The following is a 21,686-nucleotide window of genomic DNA, read 5'->3' on the forward strand; positions in this document are numbered from 1 at the left end:
TTTTAACTGGTTTTACTGATGGCTCCTCTGATGGCTATGCTGCATACACCATTGATGGTGACGCTCATGTCTTTCCAACAAAACAAGGAGCTGCACAAGTTGCTAAACTGCATGCTATTTTAGAAGTTATTAAGACATATAATAAAAAAACTTACATCTGTACTGATAGTACGTAGCCAAAGATCTAGGTCCTTTGTAGACTGCCATTCTAAATCACGATTCTCCTTCTCCTATGGGGAGATTATTGTTAAGGTGACATTTATATATCCAAGCTAGACAACATCCTATTTTTATTGGCCATTTGCGGTCACATTCCAAATTACCTGGCCCTCTAGCATTGGGAAATGAAAAAACAGATCAAGCAATCCAGCTTCACCCAGTTTTAACTCCTGCTTCCTCTCATGCTATTTATTATCAAAATTCTAGAGCCCTTCAACAATAGCTTGGTATCACTCGAGAGGCTGCTAGACAGATTGTTAAAACATGTCCATGTCCAGCTTGTGCACCTCACCTTCCCATTCCTCATCCTGGAATAAATCCTAGAGGACTTTTGCCAAATGAAGTATGGACGTTATGCATGAGAGCTCTTTTGGCAATCATAAATATATTCATGCGTCTGTTAATACTTATTGAGGACTTATTTTTGCTACTCTACAAACAGAAGAAGCATTTAAAGATATTGCAAGTCATTGTTTAACTCAATTTGCCTTTTATGGAATACCAGACCAATTTAAACAGATAATGGTCCTGGTTATCATAATAAAGCATTTACAAAATTTTGCGACTTTTTTTGGTGTGAAACATGTTACTGGTATTCCTTACAATCATCAAGGACAAGCAATTATCAAGCGTGCTAATCGTTCTCTAAAAATTATGTTACAAAAATGAAAAAGAAAAAAGGAGGAAATGGTGGTGAATTACAAGACTGCATCACATAATTTGCTAAATCATGCTCTTTTAATTTTGAATATTTTTAATTTGGACCAGGATGGACTTTCAGCATTGGGTAAATTTTGGAAAAGTTCCCCTGGGCAACAACCTACACCTGAAGTCCTTTGGAAGGACCCCGTTACCAACAAATAGAATGGTCCAGACCCATTACTAACTTGGGGCAGAGGACATGTTTGTATATTTTCCAGAGACCATCGTGAGCCGAGATGGATACAGGAGAGATTCGTCTGGATGGTGGAGACGAAGAAGAAAGAGACCCTTGAGGAAAACAGCCAAAAGGATGAGTCAGATGACTCTCCATGTCAGGGATAATATTCCCAGAGGTTTGCTTAAGCCGGAGACAACAGTCATGGCTATAGTACAGGGAGCATTACAACTGCTCCAAAAGATTGGCACCAATCCAATTTTGCTATTTGTGGCCTTCCTGGCCATAGGGGTGAACACTGCTGATGGGGAGCAGTATTGGACCTATATACCGGACCCTCCCGTTCTACAAGCAGCTGCTTGGGGAGGGCTAAATGTTCCAATTTACACCAACTGCATACCTCTGGTGGGAGGATACTCAGCTTCTCACTTGAGCTGGGAAAGGGGATCTTTTAACTTCTCTGGAATGAGTCACTTAACACCCATTTGCTTACATAATAACAGGACAAAAAGAGCAGCCTATGGATGCCTCCCATTGAAGACATTGATGTATAACCATCCACGACAAGAAAGCTGCCTGGGTGATCCATGCCTCCTTTGCTACAACACCACGTAGATCCTGGTCACTGGACTGGCCTTTCCAAACTCTCCCACTCAGCGTGATGTTCCTGCACCCCTGCTCCCAGTGTGTGAATCCCCAACACAGGACCCTCGACATCCTGGGTGGCCTCGGTGTCATGCTGAAAAGGCTACTATCTACACTGCTGGAAACATCACCTGGGACTCCTGACATCCAAGGGGAGATGAGACTGTACTTGGTGTTGGTCAATTTTGGATGACTGTTTCCCCTTGGGGGGTGCTTGGTGAAGGACTACAACAAAGTATTTGGAAATTGGCATTGGCCATGACTAAGGACAATACTCGTCCTGATAATCAAGAGAACTTTGAACTTGAGGGGGAGGGAGATGTTAATGTACAAGTGTCTGTTGATGGGAGAAATCGGCGTTATGGAGGATTGCTTAAGGCATGTGTACCATTCTCTTGGGGTCTTATGATAGGAAATGTGAATATAAGTAAGGCAAAATCTGGGTGGAATATTACATGTGAGAATTGTACATTATCTAACTGTGTGATGGGAATAGGGGATGATAAGCAGGTTTTGATTGTGCACCAACCTGCATTTTCACTTGTTCCCACCAATATTTCTGGGGAATAGGTAGATGAGTGTGGGATAGATATCTGGAGAAAAATCACTAATGCATTGGCTAGAAAAAAGAGATTTGTTGGAATGATGGTTGCTGGGATTCTTGCTCTCATTGCTATGATTGCTCCAGCAACCACTGCTGGAGTTGCTTTAGCCAGAGAAGTTCAGACCGCTCATAAGCAAACATGATGAGTAAGGCTCTCATTATTCAGGAAGACATAGACAGAAAGATGGAAGAGCGATTGAATGCATTATGGGACACTGTGCAAGTTATTGGGGGATGAAGTACTTGCATTGAGAGTGAAGACTAGCCTCCGCTGTCACAAAGCAATATCAGTGGATATGTGTGACCCACAAGAAATATAATGATACCCAATACCCTTGGGAGAGAGTTAAAAATCATGTATTGGGGATTTGGCATCACGCTAATGCTAGTCTGGACTTGATGCAGTTGCATCAGGAGATATTGGATCTCCAAAATTCCCCTCCTCTACCTGAAGGAGATTTAACAACAGATTTCTTACAGGCTCTTGATAAGGTTTTGGATCCAGCTTAGATGATGCACGCATTAGTGGGTTTAGGTCTTGGCATCGCAGGTTTATATATAACTTTTATTATTGTACCTTGCTTGCTTAAAAATGTTGTTTTTAATATTCAAGATTGTGGTTCCATGTACATACTCTGCAAATTAGAACTGGACAGCCTGTCCAGCTTTGAGAAAGGAAAGGGGGAGATGTTGGGGACGGGCCTGGGCACCCCCCGTCTCTGTCCCTGTAAACAGAGACTGGGTGAGGAGGGGGCCTTGGCACTCCCTACCTTAGTTCTTGTAAACAGAAACGAGAATGGAGAAACTTGGCGTGAAGGCAAGTCATCTCCTGACAGTTGACCTTGACAGGCAGCTGAAGGGCCACCATGCTCTGGCGGCCAGCCTGGAAAGGGGGTCAAAGGGCCACCATGCTCTGGCGACCTGCCTCGTGAGAAAAGTTAAAGGGCCACCATGCTCTGGCAGCTGGACTCAAGAGGAGGCTGAAGGGAGGATTGGCTCATGTCTGCCATGGCCATCCTCAAGGCCACATATGCTTTCCCATGTTTCTCAAGGCTGAGAGAAGGAACCGAAAGACAAGTAATATTGGCAAAAATAAAGTTGCCTGCACCGCTTGATTAATAATGTTTGTGCCACTTATGTAACCTGCTGATCGTTGCTAAAATAAGACTATATAAACCTGCTTGGATTTCAATAAACTTGCTGTATGCCGTATATTGCATGCAGTCCTCCCTAGCCCACTCAACTCTCATTCCCTCTCTCCGGCCGAGGTTCAAGTTGGCCGCGCGGGCTGCGGCAGTGTGCAATGCATTACTTCTTAGAGGACATGCTTAGTTATTCATTCCAAGACTTGAAGGCCTTTCTGACAAGAGTTTTAGTGATAAATAACAGTTAATAGAATGTTTGTGATACTTTCATAGTTATTTGCTATGCATTGGCAAATATTTTATTGCATTTTCACAACTATTCATTATTCGCTTTTGAGAATTATAAAATAAGAGATTACAAGATTTTAAGTCATTTGCTCAAGTCCACAATTCAAATAACAGAACTAGAATTAAAATCTAGCCAATTCAATTGAAACTTGAGTTCTGTGGGCCTATATTTGAATAAGTAGTTTGTAAAAATATATTAATTTTGGCTACTGATTAGAAATATTATTATACAGTAGTCAAATATTAAGAGAACTGACCTGAAGTAGACATACATTCCTACTCAACAATGAAATTGAAAGGAATAATTTCATGCAAAATTATTGAAATAAAGCATATTTATAAAAATGCACAATTTAGAACTTAATGAGCTGTGTAATATTTAGCTTCTCAATAGTAATCTTCACATTACTTTTTATTCAAAATACCTCTTCATGGATAAATACAAAGGCAACTTCTTAATTAGTTTTAGTTTTACTTGTTTTTTCACTTTATACATATAGATTGATCAGTATGTTTTGCTTGGCTTCCTTTATTCAACATTGTTTTCAAGATTCATCCCCACTATTTCATTTGTTTACATTAAAGGAGTATTCAAATTTTTTAAAAGCACACAGGTGACATTTTTGGTTTTTTTTTGTGGGGGAGGGGCAAAACACCCTGTGATTCTTGAGGCTTATTCCTGGGTCTATACTCAAGGATCACTCCTAACGGAGTTTCAGGTACCATATTAGGTAAGGCAAACACCCTACACTCTGTACTATAGCTCTGCCCCCAGATGACTTCTTTTCTCTGAACAATGTGTTCACCAAAAAAGAGGACAATATAAGCATTGCTAATTTTCAGTAGAACATATTGGGAAACGAGGTTTTTAGTCAAATTCTAGTTAGACTAAAAAACTTTAAAAAATACTCCTTATAAAAGTTTTCTGTAGTTTTGCACTGATCTCATAAAGTCTCTGTGCTTCAGCTTCTTTAAATGGAAAATAAGGATGTGGAAATTTCTCACTTACTGTCATTGGAATATTTTTGAAAGCTACATTTTAACAAAAGGAATTTTTATAATAGATGAGCTGAAAAAATAATTAGTGTTCTTTGGCATATTCTGATTCATAAAATGGTTAGCAAACTTTTAAATAAGAACCCTAAACACTTCTAATTTGGAAAAATTATTTGCATTTATTCATTTGTTCATTAATTTTTCAACCTCACAATTCCAGCCAGGGTGGTGGGTGATCAGATTCTGTTCTAGTAGCTCAGGGCATAAGGTAGTAACCAGCCTTAGACAGAGTATTATTATACCACAGGACACACTCACACACACCCATACTCATTCAGACTGAGACAGCTCAAAAACCTAATATGTACATTTTTGGAACGTTTTCAAACCCAGCCTATGCTAAGAAAACCCACAAGGACATAAATTGAATGGAAAACCTAGTTACGGGGTCTAATACATTGTAATCTCTATATTGATAGTAATCATTGTTGCAATTATTACTGCTAGAGCCTAAACGTCAAATCTACCACTAAGCCTGATTTGTTAGCTAGTAAAATGGTCTCTTTTAAAAATATACATTCAGTTACCAATATGTTTTATTTGGAAGGTGAAATCTGAGTCTATTTTGCTATTGCAAAAATAATTCTCTTATTTTTCTGAAGTATTCTAGGGTCTGTGATCATAGTTTCAATTGGCAGTTAAGTTTGCTATAATAATCTGTACATATTTTCCATCTCACAATATAAGTTAATAAAACTACATTGTTTTTAATTTTTTTTTTAATTTTATTGAATCACCATGAGATAGTTACAAGCTTTCGTGTTTGGGTTACAATCTCACAATGATCAAACACCCATCCCTCCACCAGTGCACATTCCCCACCACCAATATCCCCGGTATACCCCCCTTTCCCACCGTCCCCCTGCCTCCATGGCAGATAATATTCCCCATACTCTCTGTTTGCTTTTGGGCATTATAACTTGCAAACCACGAATAGCTAAAGCAATCCTTGGAAAAAATAAGATGGGTGGCATCACCTTCCCCAGCTTCAAACTCTACTACAAAGCAGTAATAATGGAAAAAACATGGTATTGGGATAAAAACAGACCCACAGACCAATGGAAAAGAGTTGAATTTCCTGTCATAGACCCCCAAATATATGGTCACTTAATCTTTCACAAAGGAGCAAGAAATGCAAAGTGGAACAAGGAAAGTCTCTTCAACAAGTGGTGCTGGGAAAACTGGATAGCTACCTGCAAAAAAAATGAACTCTGACCTCTGTCTAATGCCAGGCACAAAAGTCAGATCAAAATGCATTAAAGACCTCAATATCAGACATGAATCTATAAGGTTCATAGAAGAAAATGTAGGCAGAACTCTCCATGACATTGAAGCTAAAGGCATCTTTAAGGACGAAACAGCACTAACCATGCAAGTGGAAGCAAACATAAACAAATGGGACTGCATCAAACTAAGAAGCTTCTGCATTTCAAAAGAAACAGTGACCAAAATACAGAAAGAGCCCACAGAAGGGAAAGAATATTTACCCAATACCCATCTGATAAGGGATTAATATCCAGGATATACAAGACACTTGTAGAATTGTATAAGAAAAAACCTCCAACCGCATCAAAAATGGGGAGAAGAAATGAACAGCAGTTTCCATAAAACTACATTCTGAGTGTTCCACCTAGCAGTTGAGAATTACCATAAATTTTAGAATCTGTGTTAGACATATTATTTTAATCCCATTTTCATTCAAGCATTTTAATTATAGTGGAATAAAAAAGAGAAAATCAGTGTAATTAATATGTAAATTGTGTATACACACTAGGAAATACTAAATAACATCATGACAAGCTCTGTAAGTAAAGCTTCTATTGTAATGTCAGCAAATATGTAACGAGAGAAGTGAATTTCAACAGTGTATGTGGATAGAGACATGATCATTTATAATAACAATTACGAACCATAGAAGTCAGTAACATTGATGGTGAAAATGTCAAATTTATTGCAGCAAAAATAATGCGAATCTAAATTTTATTAGTTGATAAGATTTTATTTGCTGTAGAAATAATGTTTTGGTTTATAACTTCAGAAAAGCTACAAGTATAGCTTATATATAGTTTCAGGTTTGTAATACAAAGATGAAAAATAGTGTATGTCAACATTTCTTTTCTCATCGAATAGGGATCCACACATATTTTTAAATTAGAAAGCCACTGCTCTATGGCCAGAGACTAGGAATTTGCCTTGCATGCAGCTGACCTGAGTTTGATCCCTGGCACCCCATATATTCCCTTGAGACTTCCAGGAGTGATCCCTGACCATACAGCCAGGAGTGACACCTGCTGTGGCACCCCTCACCCCCCAAATAAAGACACTGCTTTAGAAGGAACTCAAGTCACAAGAAGGTCTTGGAAAAAGGAGATGTCTGCATAATCCAGGTAAGCATTTGGGTTTGCTTTGATAAATGTAGTGCTGAGTAACAAAACATAGTGTGAGAATGTGCAAAAGAAAAGTCTAGATATGTGAACAGAATGCTTCAAGCATTTTTGTACCATGGGGAAAAATTATATCTATTACTTTAAATATGTTTAAATGCAGTCTGAAGATACTAACCTTATTCACCAATCTCTTTCATTCACTTCACAAATATTTACTGAGTCTACTATTATGTGTAAGTTATGGCTATTCAGAGAAATAAAACACATGATATACATTAAATAATCATAAAAATGTAAGATCAACTATAGATTATAATAAATATACCAAGGGAAAGAAAAATATGAAAATAAACACAGGTAATGTCCATTTTATGCCAATAATGACAGCAGTGATGTATAAAATTTGTATAACTAATGAAGAGGAGGAAATGCAATGTTGGGCTGATGTATGGAAGCAAGTTTGTGCAGAACTCTACAGTCAAGTGAGCAGTTCAGAATTTTTGTACAGAAAAAGCAGTAGAAATCAATAGTAATGAAAACCAGTGGATTTTAAGTATAGGGATAGTGTGATCTTATTTACATTCTGAAAGGATCAACATAAGTTCTGTCAAAAAAGTGGAACAAGAAAATAGATAGCTGAAAAGTTGTTACATTAGTCTATATAAAAAATAATTGTGACTTAGGCTGGAATAGTATAGTGGTTGAGACAAAACATAAAATAATGGAGAAATTTTAAATATATCCTGAGTTATAACTGATTAAAATGTATTTAAAATATCAAGCAGACTAATCCAAATTGAGGATTATTTTTGCAAAATCACCTTCTTGGGCTCCAGAAAATGTTAAGGTTATAAATAAGTATTATTTAAATTAAAGTGACTGGAACCATAGTACAGAGATTACCTTGCACATGGCTAATCTTGATTTGATCCCCAGCACCCAAATAGTCTCCTGAGCCTACCAGGAGTTATTTTTGAGCACAGAGCCAGGTGTAACTCCTGAGCATCTCTGGACGTGGCCCAAAAACAAAACAAAAAATTCAGCAAGAACGAAATGAATGATCAATTGAAAACAGAATACGTGAAAAGATTTGAAACAGTGTCAGCTTATGTATTGGTTATAAGAGACTTAAAAAATACAAGATAGATACTCAATAAAAAGGAAAGTAAAGAAGAACATTGGCATGTTCATATTATCAGGTGGAATAGATTTAAATTTATAAACTGTAACAGAAGACAAAAATGTTAATAGGGAGATCAAATCATTGAAAGAATATGAAATTATAAAATATGTGTGCTGAGTATTGGAGCAATTAAATACATTTAACAATTATTTAAACATCTGTAGGGATCTTCTCCCATCTAGTAACTCCCAGCTCTGATCACATCTTCCCTGGTCCTGTGAAAGAGGGAAACCCTGTAACTCCGTCCTTGGACCTAGAACCTGTATTGTTGACATCTGCCACTGACCTAGGTGCATCATGAGGAACTGAGTTTGACCACCTTGATTATACCAGAGCAGATGACCTCTTCCCATGTCCTACAGACTCCAGGAAACTCTGCCACTCTAACCTCAGCCCCAATCCAAAACCATATAGACATGACTATACTGCTTCAACCCCACTACTTCTTTTTTTTTTGCTTTTTGGGTCACACCTGGCAATGCACACGGGTTACTCCTGGCTCTGCACTCAGGAATTACCCCTGGCCATGTTCAGGGGACCATATGGGATGCTGGGATTTGAACCTGGGTCGGCCGCGTGCAAGGCAAACGCCCTACCCGCTGTGCTATCTCTCCAGCCCCAACCCCACTAATTCTAAGGACTTGTGGTTCTCTTATGTGTCTGATTATTCCCATAAAAATCTTAGTATGTAAAAAGAATTTTTGCATGACCACTGAAATGGCATTTCAAGGACACAGAAGTTGGTAGATTAACAGATTATAAGTAGTAACCTCTTAATGAAAAACACCGAATTAGATTAGAACTCAAATAATTGGAAATTTAAAGCTCAAATTTCAACACATACAAGTCTTTAAGGACAATAGGGAAACAAAGAAATTCACTTGTTCTGGCAGACAGGACAGAAGTCCTGGAAAACCTTAAAGATCAAATAACGCCCCTGGCTTAACCAAGGAGAATGTCAAACACACCATGCAATGGCAATGGAAATAAAAGCAATCATTTGAAGAGAGCAGCTCAAGGATAAACTGGTCTAGATTATCCAAAAGTCCATGCAAATGGAATTAAAGGAGTGAAAGAATATAACAGAAAGCCAAAGCAACAGAAAGAGTTTAAAATGCAGAGAATCATCTGAAATGATGAGGAAAAAATACAAGCCATCAACAATGATGAAGTAGTAAAAGAAAATAGAAGTAAATAAATAGAAGAGGATGTAAGATTATTGAGAGATATTAGCAAATCTTGGAGTACTTGGAATACCAGCAGGAGAGAGAAAAGAGAAATTTGAAGAAAGACTGTTGGAATAAATAATAACTGAGAACTTCCCCAGTCTCTGGAGAGAGACTTCAGCACAAGATTCAAGATAGATTCAAGTAAAACAACACTAAAACACATAGTAATCAAAATGGTAAATATAAAAGAAAAACTACTTAAAGAAGTGAGATAAGAAAAACCTCAAATTCAAGGGAAACAACAAAAATCACAACAAACCTTCCACATGATATCAAACAAGCAATAAAAGAGCTGTATGATATATTCAGGGTGCTGAATTAAAAACATTTAACCTAGAGCCCACTACTCTGAAAAGCTCTCATTTAGACTTCAGGGAGGGCTAAGAACCTTTTCAAACAAAGAATAGCTTGAGCATTTGAGAAAACTGGTCCAATCTTGCAAGAACAAAAAAAACAATGAGATATCATCTCACACCACAGAGACTGGCACACATCCAAAAGAACAAAAGCAACTGGTGTTGGCATGGATGTGGGGAGAAAGGACTCTCCTTCACTGTTGGTGGGAGTGCTGACTGGTCCAGCCTTTTTGGAAAACAATGTAGATGTCTCTCAAATAAAACCTAGAAATTGAGCTTCCATATGACTGAGCAATACAACTTCTAGGAATATACTCTGGAGGCCCAAAAGCACACAGCAGAAACACCATCTGCACTCTTCATTGTGCATTGTGCAATACAAATGTTCATTGTAGCACTATTGACCATAGCCAGAATCTGGAAACAACCTGAGTGCCTAAGAACAGAAGAATGGATAGAGAAACTATGGCACATCTGCACAATGGAATGCTATTAGGAAAAATGAAGTCATGAAATTTGCTTATAAATAGATGGACATGAAGAGTATCACACTCAGTGAAATGAGTCAAAAAGAGAGGGGCACATACAGAATGACTGCACTCATTTGTGGTATATAAAAATATTTATAGTAGAAGACTAATATGCATGACCAGGAAAAACAGAGGTGAGGAGGACTAGTCAATGGTTGAATCTAACCACAAGGGCGGGGGGGGGGCTGAGGTAGATAAGATAGAGAAGTGACCAGTATGACAACAATAGCTGGAAATGATCATGCTGTGGAAGAACTGAGTGTTAAAAGTATTTAAAGGGATATCCTTGATAACCTTTCAGTATCAATATTGCAAACCACAATGCCCAAAAGGAGGGAGGGAGAGAAAGAGAAAGAGAGAGAAAGAGAGAGAGAGAGAGAGAGAGAGAGAGAGAAGAAGGAGAAAAAAAGTGCTTGCCATAGAGGCAGGCAGGGCGTGGGGGGTGGGGATGATGTCAGGGAACCTGGGGACACTGGGAAATGTACATTGGTTGAGGGATAGGTATTGGAATACTGTATGACTGAAATCCAATCATAAACAGCTTTGTAATGGTGTATCTCACAGTGATTCCCCTCCTATGCTGCAGATGATTTCCACCTTACTCTCTCTCTCCACTTTGATCACATTCAATATTTTGACAAAAGACCCACCATTATTATTTGGAATTTTCCCCAACAATTAGACCTGCCGAAAAGGCATCATTAGATAATCTGTTTTCTATTGCTGATATGAAGAGCTTTTTGGATTTCTGATATTTTAGTAATAAGTCTTGAGGTATTTCTGCCAAAAGCCGCTGAGAGATTGGTTTGTGTGCCTCTGGGATCATGGCCGTTCAGGAGCCAGTATCTGTTCATGGGCAGCAACTTGGAGCCTTGTCGGGGTGGGTAGAGGGGCCGGCTCCACCCCCCATCCCGTGAGGCCCCGAGTGTCACGTCACTGCAGTCCCATACCTGGCTGTCCAATAGGCTCTGAAAAGGTGGCAGCCCCTGGGCCGCTAGGGAGAAAAGGTGGAAGGGACAAACACCTTTCCCCACCTGGGGTGGCATGGCGCCATAGTTTAATGCTCAGTCTAGATGCATTTCTGCCAAAAGCCCCTGTGTTCCGAGATTGGTTTGTGTGCCTCCGGGATCATGGCCGTTCAGGAGCCAGGAGCCGTTAGTGGGCCGCAACTTGCACTCGAGGCCCTATGTGTCACTGCTCTCTCTCTAGTTTTGGGCAGGGGCAGGCACTAGATCATTTATTTTCAATTGCTCACTTTGCATATCAGGAAAGGTCACACGGCCGTGTAAGCAGCCGCGTGCTTTGGAGGAATAGTCCTGATAGCCATATACCGGAGCATGCTCATGGTCACCGGGATTCCATCTGGAGAAGGCAGGGAGACTGCACCTGCTCCATCTAGGGCATCCTGGAGATATCGGCTCGTTATGGGGCCTGGAGAATTCTCCAGTGTTGCGGTGCCTGCCAGATTTCTTCACTGCTGAGTGCTGAAGGGAAAATATTTTTTTTAATTTTAAAAATATATATGTTTTTATTGAATCACCATGAGATACAATTACAAAACTTTCATGATCTGGTTTCAGTCATACAATGTTCTAATACCCATGCCTCCACCAGTGTATATTTCCTACCACCAGTATCTCCCATATCCCTCCTGCCACCCACTGCCTCCTTCCCCTATGACAGTCACTCTCCCTCTCCCTCTCCCTCTCCCTCTCCCTCTCTCTCTCTCTCTCTCTCTCTCTCTCTCTCTAATTCTCTTTCTTTCTCTCCTTTTGGCCATTATGATTTACAACACAGCTACTGAGATGCCATCATATTTGGTCCTTGAACCACTTTCAGAACACATCTCCCATCTAGAGCAATCCCTTCCAACCATTACGGCCATAATGGCCCATACTCTCTCCCAACTACCCTCTCCCCTAGCCCCTGGCCCCTGTTTCTACTGTCCTTGGATGTTCGTCGCATAGTAAGTTTTTTTATATCCCACAAATGAGTGCAGTCATTATATGTCTGGCCTTCTCCTTCTGACTTATTTCAGCATGATACTGTCTATGCCCATCCATTTATAAGCTAATTTAATTACTTCATTTTTTCTAACAACTGTATAGTAAGCCACTGTGTAGATGTATACCATAGTTTCTTTAACCAGTCATCTGTTCTGAAATGGTATTGTTGCATCATATGCAAGCTCAATCTCTAGCTTTTTGAGGAATGCCCATATTGTTTTCCAAAAAAGGCTGGACCAGTTGGCATTCCAATCAACAATGAATGAGAGTCACTTCCTCCCCTCATCTGCATCAACACTGGTTCTTCTTTTTGATTTGTGTCAGTCTCTGTGGTGTGAGATGATATCTCATTGTTGTTTTGATTTGCATCTCCATGATGATTAGTGATGTAGAGCACTTTTTCATGTGTCTTTGTCCATTTGTATTTCTTCTTCAGGAAGTTTCTGCTCATTCCTTCTTCCCATTTTTGATGATGTCAAATGTTTTTTTCTTGTGAAGTTCTACCATTGCCTTATATATCTTGGATATTAATTCTTTTTTTTTGGATATTAATTCTTTATCTCATGGGTATGAGTAAATATTTTTTCCATTCTGTGGGCTGTCTCAATATCTTGGTCAACATTTCTTTTAAAGTGCAGAAGCTTAGCTTAGTGTAGTCCCATTTGTTTATCCTCTTCCACTTTCTTGGTTAGCGATGTTTCATCTTTTTTTTTTTTTTTGGTCACACCTGGCAATGCACAGTGGTTACTCCTGACTTTGCACTCAGGAATTACTCCTGGCGGTGCTCGGGTAACCATATGGGATGTTGGGAATTGAACCCGGGTCAGCTGCGTGAAAGGCAAGCACCCTACACGCTGTACTATCACTCCAGTCCCTGCTATGTTTCATCTTTGAAGATGCCTATAGCTTCTATGTTATGGAGGGTTCTACCTATGTTTTCCTGCATGTACCTTATGGATTGAGGTTATTAATCCATTTTGATCTGACTTTTGTGCCTGGCGTTAAAGATCTGAATTCATTTTTTTTGCATGGCCTACATAATTTGAATGATTAAATTAAAAGATCTTGTTTTGAGTCTATAAAGGAAAGGAAGAGAAAGAGAGAGGGAGAAAGGAGGGATAATGAAGAAAGAAAAGGAATCTATTATTTTTCACTTTCTAGTGAGAGAAAATGTATTTTCTATTCATTTGCATCTGCAAATTATGTTGGATTTTAAGTCTCATATGTTTAAACATAAACGTTGTTTTCTAGGAGTTGCATGAAGATTAGTTATTTTCACATTTTGGTGGGTTTTTTTGGGGGGGGGGCATGGGCACACTTGGCAATGTCAGGGATTACTTCTGGCTCTGCTCTCAGGGAATCACACCCAACAGGATTCAGGGGACAATATAGAGTGCTGGGGTTTAAAGCTGGGTCTGCCACTTGCAAGACAAGTGCCCTACCCACTACCACTTGGGTTCTATTGTTTATACATTTTAGTATAGAAAGAGTAGATTAAATAAAGGTATAACAAAATGCTGTTAAGAAAGATATTCTCTAAGTTACTATCAAGTGAATGTTTCCTTCTCTGTATTTTATTCAGAATAGAAAAACCCTCCAGTATATTGTGTTAAATTGTTTGCCTCTTGGTTTCTTTTATTATGGCGTGTGTGTGTGTGTGTGTTTGTGTGTGTAAGAGAGACGGACAGACAGACACACACACAGAATGAAGCAACTAACAATAATTGGCACAGAGTAGAAACCTGAATATTTGTTGAATGAGTGAATTACTGGCTGAATAAAAAGTAATAGGTGCAAATGTGCTGCAAAATAAGAAAAAATAATGATCATATCTGGGTCTTTTTATGTTTTAGCCACACTGTCCTTTGCGTTCCTAGAACACAACAGGCTTGTTCCTGCTTTGCTTCTAAAAATATAATCTGCTCATCTGTTTATCTCTGCCTGCACTGTTAATACACAAGGCTGAAGGCTAGCAATTTTTTTCTGCAAAGGATGAGATGGTAAATATTTTAGATTTTTTTTGAGCACATATAATCTCTTTCTTCGCTACCATCCAATTCTACATTTATAGAGAAAAAGCAGCCACAGACACTACTTAAATGATGAAAGTGGCTGTGTTGATACAGATTCATTTATAAAAACAGACAGGAGGAAATATTTTGCCTGTGGTTTATTATTTGACAACTCCTATTCTAAACCAGATTACAAGCATACACCATTGTGGAAGAATGATATATGGGAAACATCATATTTGTCCCACATCCACATTTTGTTTTTTTTATCAGCATCTATATGTACTTTCTGTACCTTTTTTTCTTTCTGTACCTTTTTTTAATAATAAATTTATTTATTTTTAATTAATGAATCACCATGAGGGTACAGTTACAGATTTATACACATCTGTGCTTATGCTTCCCCCATACAAAGTTCGGGAACCCATCTCTTCACCAGTGCCCATACTCCACCACCAGTAAACCCAGCATCCCTCCCATCCTCCCCAATCCCATCTCCCCCCACCCCACCCTGTCACTGTGGCAGGGCATTCCTTTCTGTTCTCTCCCTCTAATTAGCTGTTGTGGTGAAGGGAAAATATTTTGATTTAATTTAAAAAATTCTCCTCTCCTCATTTTTACTATATTGTATATTTATATAATTTATTTCATGTAAAATTTAAATTATATTAAAACTGAATTATTCAAAATATAATTAAAATGTGTGTACATGGAAAAATAAAGATAAACGGTTTTGGAAAAAGTACTCAACTTTTTTTTTTCCACAAAAGTACACTTTTGTGGAAATTTAGGAATTTACCTTTATTAAACATCTCTTATTTTTAAAAGATCTATTTTATATAGTGATATATAAAGAAACAGCAAGGGAGAAACAAATGGCCAAAAACATCAGAAATGGAGGAAAACGTCCATTTCTGGTAAGCTCCATTTACAAAACAGAACTTGCCTGACAGTGGAGTTGAAAGGGCAGTTGAGACTCTGTGTAGGGAAGCAAGCACTCTGGTGATGGATGTGGTGTTGAAACGATGTAAACAAGAAAAGTATACTTTAGAGTATTATAAATCATGGTAAATAAACATGTAAAAAAATTAAAAGCAAATCAATACAACAATGAGACATCACTTCATACAAATAAACTCACCAAAAGAAAAAAAAAGAAAAACAATGGTGGGGATGTTAACTGGTCCAGTCTTTTTGAAAGACAATAAGGATATCCCTCAAAAAATTAGTAATTTCCAAATTACTCAGCAATTTCACTCCTGGGAATATACCTCAAGGATTCAAAAACACAATGCAGAAAAGACATCTAGACTTCTATGTTGATTGCAGCCCTATTCACAATAGCTAAGATCTGGAATCAATCCAAGTGTCAAAGAATAGATGATTGAATAAAGAAGTTATGATACACACAGACACACACCCACCAGAATTGTACTTGGCCATAAGGAAAGATGAAATCATACAATTTGCCAATACGTAGAAAGTTTCATGATGAGTGAAGTTAGTCAGAAAGAAGAGACAGACACAGAATGATCTCACTCATAGGCAGCAGATAAAGAAACACAGTCACTGTCACTGTCCTCCTGTTGTTCATCGATTTGCTTGAGCGGGCACCAGTAATGTCTCCATTGTGAGACTTGTTACTGTCTTTGGCATGTTGAATATGCCACAGGTAGCTTGCCAGGCTCTGCCGTGCGGGTGGGATACTCTCGGTAGCTTGCTGGGCTCTCCCAGAGGGAAAAAAACACAGTAGGGAAATAAATTAACACCTCAAGGCAAAGGAACAAAAGAGCAAGAGAACTAGTCCTTTATAGGTTATTTGCCACTGGGTTGGGTTTGGGAAGAGAAGTGGATAGGTCAGGGAAGGGATCACTATGAGAATGGTAGAGGGAAATGTTCATTCTAGACTAGGTCTAGGTGTTGAAAGGAGGTAAAGTGACAAGCTTAGGACCATATCAGCAACAACTTGATAATGCCCAAAAAGAAAACAAAAAGAGAGGAAAAAAGAAAAAGAAAATAGTGCCTGTCAAGAGGCAGACTTGGGGAAGCCAGAAAATAGAGGTTCAAAGTGCATGCTATTCCTTTTGTTACATTCTACTTGCCAAAAACAGTTACGAGGCTAACCTGATTCAAGGGTTCATGGAAAACTCTCCAGCTTGCAGAGGACATGGATTCAGGGAGGCGTGTGCAATTGTGCCCATTTGTATCTTCTACTATACTGGATAACCCATTATTTAGCCCAGCAGTCTCCAACTGATATATATTCAAGTTGATAGTATTAGTATTCTTAAAGGTTTTACTAAGTATCACCAAGTTAACATATACAAATTGTACTAGTTGCCTGTTAATCAGCAATGTATGAGAATGCTCCTTGGATAAAATTTTGTTTGGGTCATACTGAGAACAACTCTAGCAGAATTCCACCATATCTGGGTCCTTCGGAGAAGCCTTTTAAAACCTTTTATGAATAAAATTATGATTAAATTTTTATTTTTAGAAAGTAGAAACCTACAAATTTGATAAAAACAATGGAAGTTAAAAATGCTAAGAAAATAATCAAGACACTGCTTCTCTTCATAATATCGGAGGGAAGTAGATTCAACTATTTTATCAAGAATCATCTGTAAGCAAGATGCTGTGCAGGATACTGTTGCAGATAAAATATAAGTTAAATGACGTTACTGCCAATGAAAATTTAGAGTCCAGGACAGCTATGTGTTATTGAGTAACTAAAAAAGAACTCGGAGTCTGAATGTGTAATAAGCATTATTTTTGGTTTAAATAAACATCAACAACAGAAAAAAAGAAGCAGACTTGGGGTACCTGAGGGAAACTTGGGACATTGGTAGAGAGAAGTGGACACTGTAAGAGGGGATTGGTGTTGGAACATTGTTGACCTAAAACTCAATTATAAAACTCAGTAATTCACAGTGATTCAATATTTTTAAAGATAAAATAAATAAATAAATTTAAAAGTGGACAAAGTATTAGAAATCTAGATGGAAATTTTCTTAACTCAAACACAAAAATACTTAGGAGAAACAACAAGAGACAAATGGAACTTGATCTCCATGCAAAAGGCACTGTAGCACTGTTTATAGCACTGTCGTTCCATTGTTCATAGATTTGATCAAGCCAGCACCAGTAACATCTCCATTGTGAGACTTGTTACTGTTTTTGACATATCAAATATGCCACAGGTAGCTTGCCAAGCTCTGCTGTGCAGGCAGGATATCTTGGTAGCTTGCCGGGCTCTCCAAGAGGGATGGAGAAACCAAACCTGGGTCAGTTGCATGCAAGGCAAACGCCCTACCTGCTATGCTATCGCTCCAGTAAAAAAATACTGGAGCAATTCAAAAGGCACTGACATTAATGCAGAAAGGGAGAAAATATGAGAAAAAAGAAAGCCACTTCGAAACAAACAGATTTCAGGTAGAAAAATGTCAATTAATTGTATCAGTAAGTTCACAAGTTGTCCATGTCTGTCACTGTAGCACTGTCGTCCCATTGTTCATCAACTTGCTCGAGTGGGCACCAGTAACGTCTCCATTGTGAGACTTGTTGTTACTGTTTTTGGCATATTGAATATGCCAAAAGTAGCTTGCCAGGCTCTGCCGTGTGGGCGGGATACTCTCAGTAGCTTGCCAGGCTCTCTGAGATGGATGGAGGAATTGAACCATGGTTGGCCGTGTGCAAGGCAGGGGGTGGGATGGGATGGGGATGGTGGGAGGAATACTGTGGACATTGGTGGTGGAAATGTGCACTGGGTGTTCAGTCATTGTATGATTGAAATTCAATCATGAAAGCTTTGTAACTGTATCTCACGGTGATTCAATAAAAAGAAAAAGAAAATAGATGTTAAGACTCTCTACAAAATCAGGGCTGGAGTGATAGCACAGTGGGTAGAGCATTTACCTTGCACGCAGCCGACCCGAGTTTGATTCCCAGCATCCCATATGGTACCCTGAGCACCGCTAGAAGTAATTCCTGAGTGCAGAACCAGGAGTAACCCTTGAGCATCGCCCGTTGTTACCACCCCCCCCCAAAAAAAGATTCTCTAAAAAATCTTGTTAAACCAAGTTAAACACTACGTAATATAGTAATTATGACCATGTGGAATTTATTCCAAGGACTCACGGATGGTTCAACATACTGAAATCAACTTATGTGATGCCTCACATGAACAAAAATCAGGCTAAAAATCACATCACTGGGGACTAGAGAGATAGTACAGAGGTTAAGGCCCTTCTCTTCTATATACTATCCCCACTCCAAAATTCAATTCCTGGAATTAAACTATGCAACTATGGTTCCCTGAGAACTACCAGGAGTGATCCCTGAACAAAAAGTAAGGAGTAAGTTCTGATTACCACTGGGTGCAGCCCAGAAAAAAAGCAAAAAGATCGTGTCAATAGATATAATAAAAGCTTTTGAAGTTAATCAATATCAATTTATAATTTAAAAACTTTCAACAAAATGTAGCTAAATGGAATTTACTTCAACATTGTAAAGTTCAGATAAAATACAGCTAACATCATATTGGTAGGCAAAAGTCTGAAGTCATTTCCTCTGAAATCAGACTTGCCTTCTAGGCAAAATATCGGTTTTATCACTGTTATTAACCATGGTATTAAACTCTTAGAGAAATTAGGAAATAAAACCCTATTCAACGGATTAAAAAAATATCCGACATAGGGTCTGGAGTGATAGCACAGCGGGTAGGGCATTTGCCTTGCATGCGGCCGACCCGGATTTATTCCCAGCATCCCATATGGCCTCCCATGCACTGCCAGGAGTAATTCCTGAGTGCAGAGGTACCACAAGGAGTAATTCCTGAGTGCAGAGCCAGGAGTAACCCCTGTGCACCGCCGGGTGTGACCCGAAAAGAAAAAAAAATCCGACATAGGTACAATTTTCCAATATCATACTTTCTACCAGAGTGCCTAATTTACCTTCTCCCCTTGGTGACAATTCTTCCTCTCCCTATATTATCTCCCCCATCCACCTTAGTTCTATATGCCAGTTATCTTATGTCCTATTGCCTTTAGGCATTTGTCATTTTCTTGCTATGTCTTTTTATGTTCCAATTATGAAAGAGATTATCTTTAATTTTTCCTCTACTTCCATCTATATTCAGAATGATAATCCCCAGAAATATCCATGCAACAACAATTTGCATGATTTTGTTTCTGTTTTAAAATTAACTAAGTTGGAGGAATTCATGTGGAGGTCAGAGTAGGAACAGGTGTGAGTAGGTTCAGCAGAAGGAGACATGGCTGCCAAAGTGTTGGAGTCCATTGGCAAGTTCGGCCTGGCTTTAGCTCTTGCAGGAGGCGTGGTGAACTCGGCCTTGTTGTACAATGTGGATACTGGGCATAGAGCTGTCATCTTTGACCGGTTTTGTGACGTGCAGGACATCGTGGTGGGGGAAGGGATGCACTTCCTCATACCTTGGGTGCAGAAACCAATCATCTTTGATTGCCGCTCTTGACCTCGTAACGTGCCCGTGATCACGGGCAGCAAAGACTTACAGAATGTCAACATCACCCTGCGCATCCTCTTCCGGCCGGTGGCCAGCCAGCTGCAGCGCATCTACACCAGCATCGGCGAGGACTACAACGAGCGCGTGCTGCAGTCCATCACCACAGAGATCCTCCAGTCTGTGGTGGCTCGCTTTGATGCTGGCGAGCTGATCACCCAGAGGGAGCTGGTCTCCAGGCAGGCGAACAATGACCTGACGGAACGAGCAGCCACCTTCGGGCTCATCCTGGACGACGTGTCCCTGACTCATCTGAACTCCGGGAAGGAGTTCACAGAAGCCATAGAAGCCAAGTAGGTGGCTCAGCAGGAAGCAGAGAGGGCCAGATTCGTGGTGGAAAAGGCCGAGCAGCAAAAGGCAGCCATCATCTCTGCCGAAGGCAACTCCAAGGCGGCCGAGCTGATCGCTAACTCGCTGGCCACCGCCGGGGACGGCTTGATCGAGCTGCGCAAGCTGGAGGCGGTCGAGGACATCGCCTACCAGCTCTCCGGCTCCCGGAACATCACCTACCTGCCTGCCTGACAGGTGCTTCTGCAGCTGCCCCAGTGAGGCCGGCGCCGCCTTCCTCCGGCCCCTCCCCCCCGCCCCCGCCCCAGAAATCACTGTGACGATTTCGTGATTGGCTTCGAGTGAAGGAAATAAAAGTAGAAATCGCTTGTAAAATTAATTAATTAATTAACTAAATTGCATTCCACTAGATAGACAGGTAGACAGGTATTGGATATTAGATTCTTTATCTGATCATCTGTTCTCGGAAATATAGGTTGTTTCCAGATTTTGGACATTGTGAATTGTGTTGCAATGGTTATAGAAGAGCAAATGTTTTTTTCTGAATGAAGTATTTGGGCCACTGGGGTACACACAAAGAAGCAGAATTACTAGGTTTATGAAAGTTCAATTCTTAGGTTGTGTGAAGTGTCCATACTGTTTTTCCAAAATGATTTAACCAGTCAACATTTCAACTAGAGGTGAAATTTTCCTTCTCCCCCATAATCATGCTATTACTGATTATTTTTGTTCTTTTTGATGTATGCCAGTCTCACTGCTGTGAGGTGGTAAGTCATTCTTGTTTTAATTTGCATTTCTCTTCTTGGCCATCTGTATATCTTCTTTGGGAAAGTTTTGGTTCGTCTCCTCATTTTTATGGGGTTAATAGATTTTTCTTGTTCAGCTTTACAAGTGTTTTATATATCTTGGATTTAACAATTTCTCAGATAAGCAGTGAGCAAATATTTAATCCCAGTCTGTAGCATGTTTCTTTTGCAGTCCAGAAGCTTCTTGGTTTGATGTAGTCCCATCTGTCAATATTTTCTTCTGTTTGCTTGGCCAGTGACATTGAATCATTGAAGTTATGTTTATAGTCAATGTCATGAAGTGCTCTGTTTTTCTCAATGTATTTTAGGGATTCATGTCGATATTGAGGTTTGTAATCATTTTTTTCTTTTTGGGTCACACTGGGCGATACACAGGGGTTACTCCTGGATCTGCACTCAGGAATTACTCCTGGTGATGCTCTGGGGACCATATGGGATGCCAGCTGTTGGAATGGGGTACAGGTCCATGGGCATTTATGGGTCTTGGATCATGGCTTGTAACTTAAAACTACCTTA

The 21,686-nt window shown here is 39.4% G+C and overlaps 1 long non-coding RNA gene and 1 pseudogene across 1 annotated transcript in view; both read left to right on the forward strand.

The window, feature by feature from the left end:
• LOC129400006 (uncharacterized) overlaps window positions 1-3,992 on the forward strand; it is a 31,956-nt gene extending 27,964 nt beyond the window's left edge. Inside the window, exon 3 of the long non-coding RNA XR_008627342.1 lies at window positions 1,600-3,992. This is a non-coding gene — a long non-coding RNA (uncharacterized LOC129400006). The remainder of the gene's footprint in view (window positions 1-1,599) is intronic.
• A 15,763-nt stretch (window positions 3,993-19,755) lies between these two features.
• Window positions 19,756-20,625, forward strand: LOC101542965 (prohibitin 1-like; annotated as a pseudogene).
• Window positions 20,626-21,686: the final 1,061 nt, after the last annotated feature.

Source organism: Sorex araneus, chromosome X (assembly GCF_027595985.1).
Source record: "Sorex araneus isolate mSorAra2 chromosome X, mSorAra2.pri, whole genome shotgun sequence".
In the NCBI taxonomy this organism is placed as follows: Eukaryota; Metazoa; Chordata; class Mammalia; order Eulipotyphla; family Soricidae; genus Sorex; species Sorex araneus.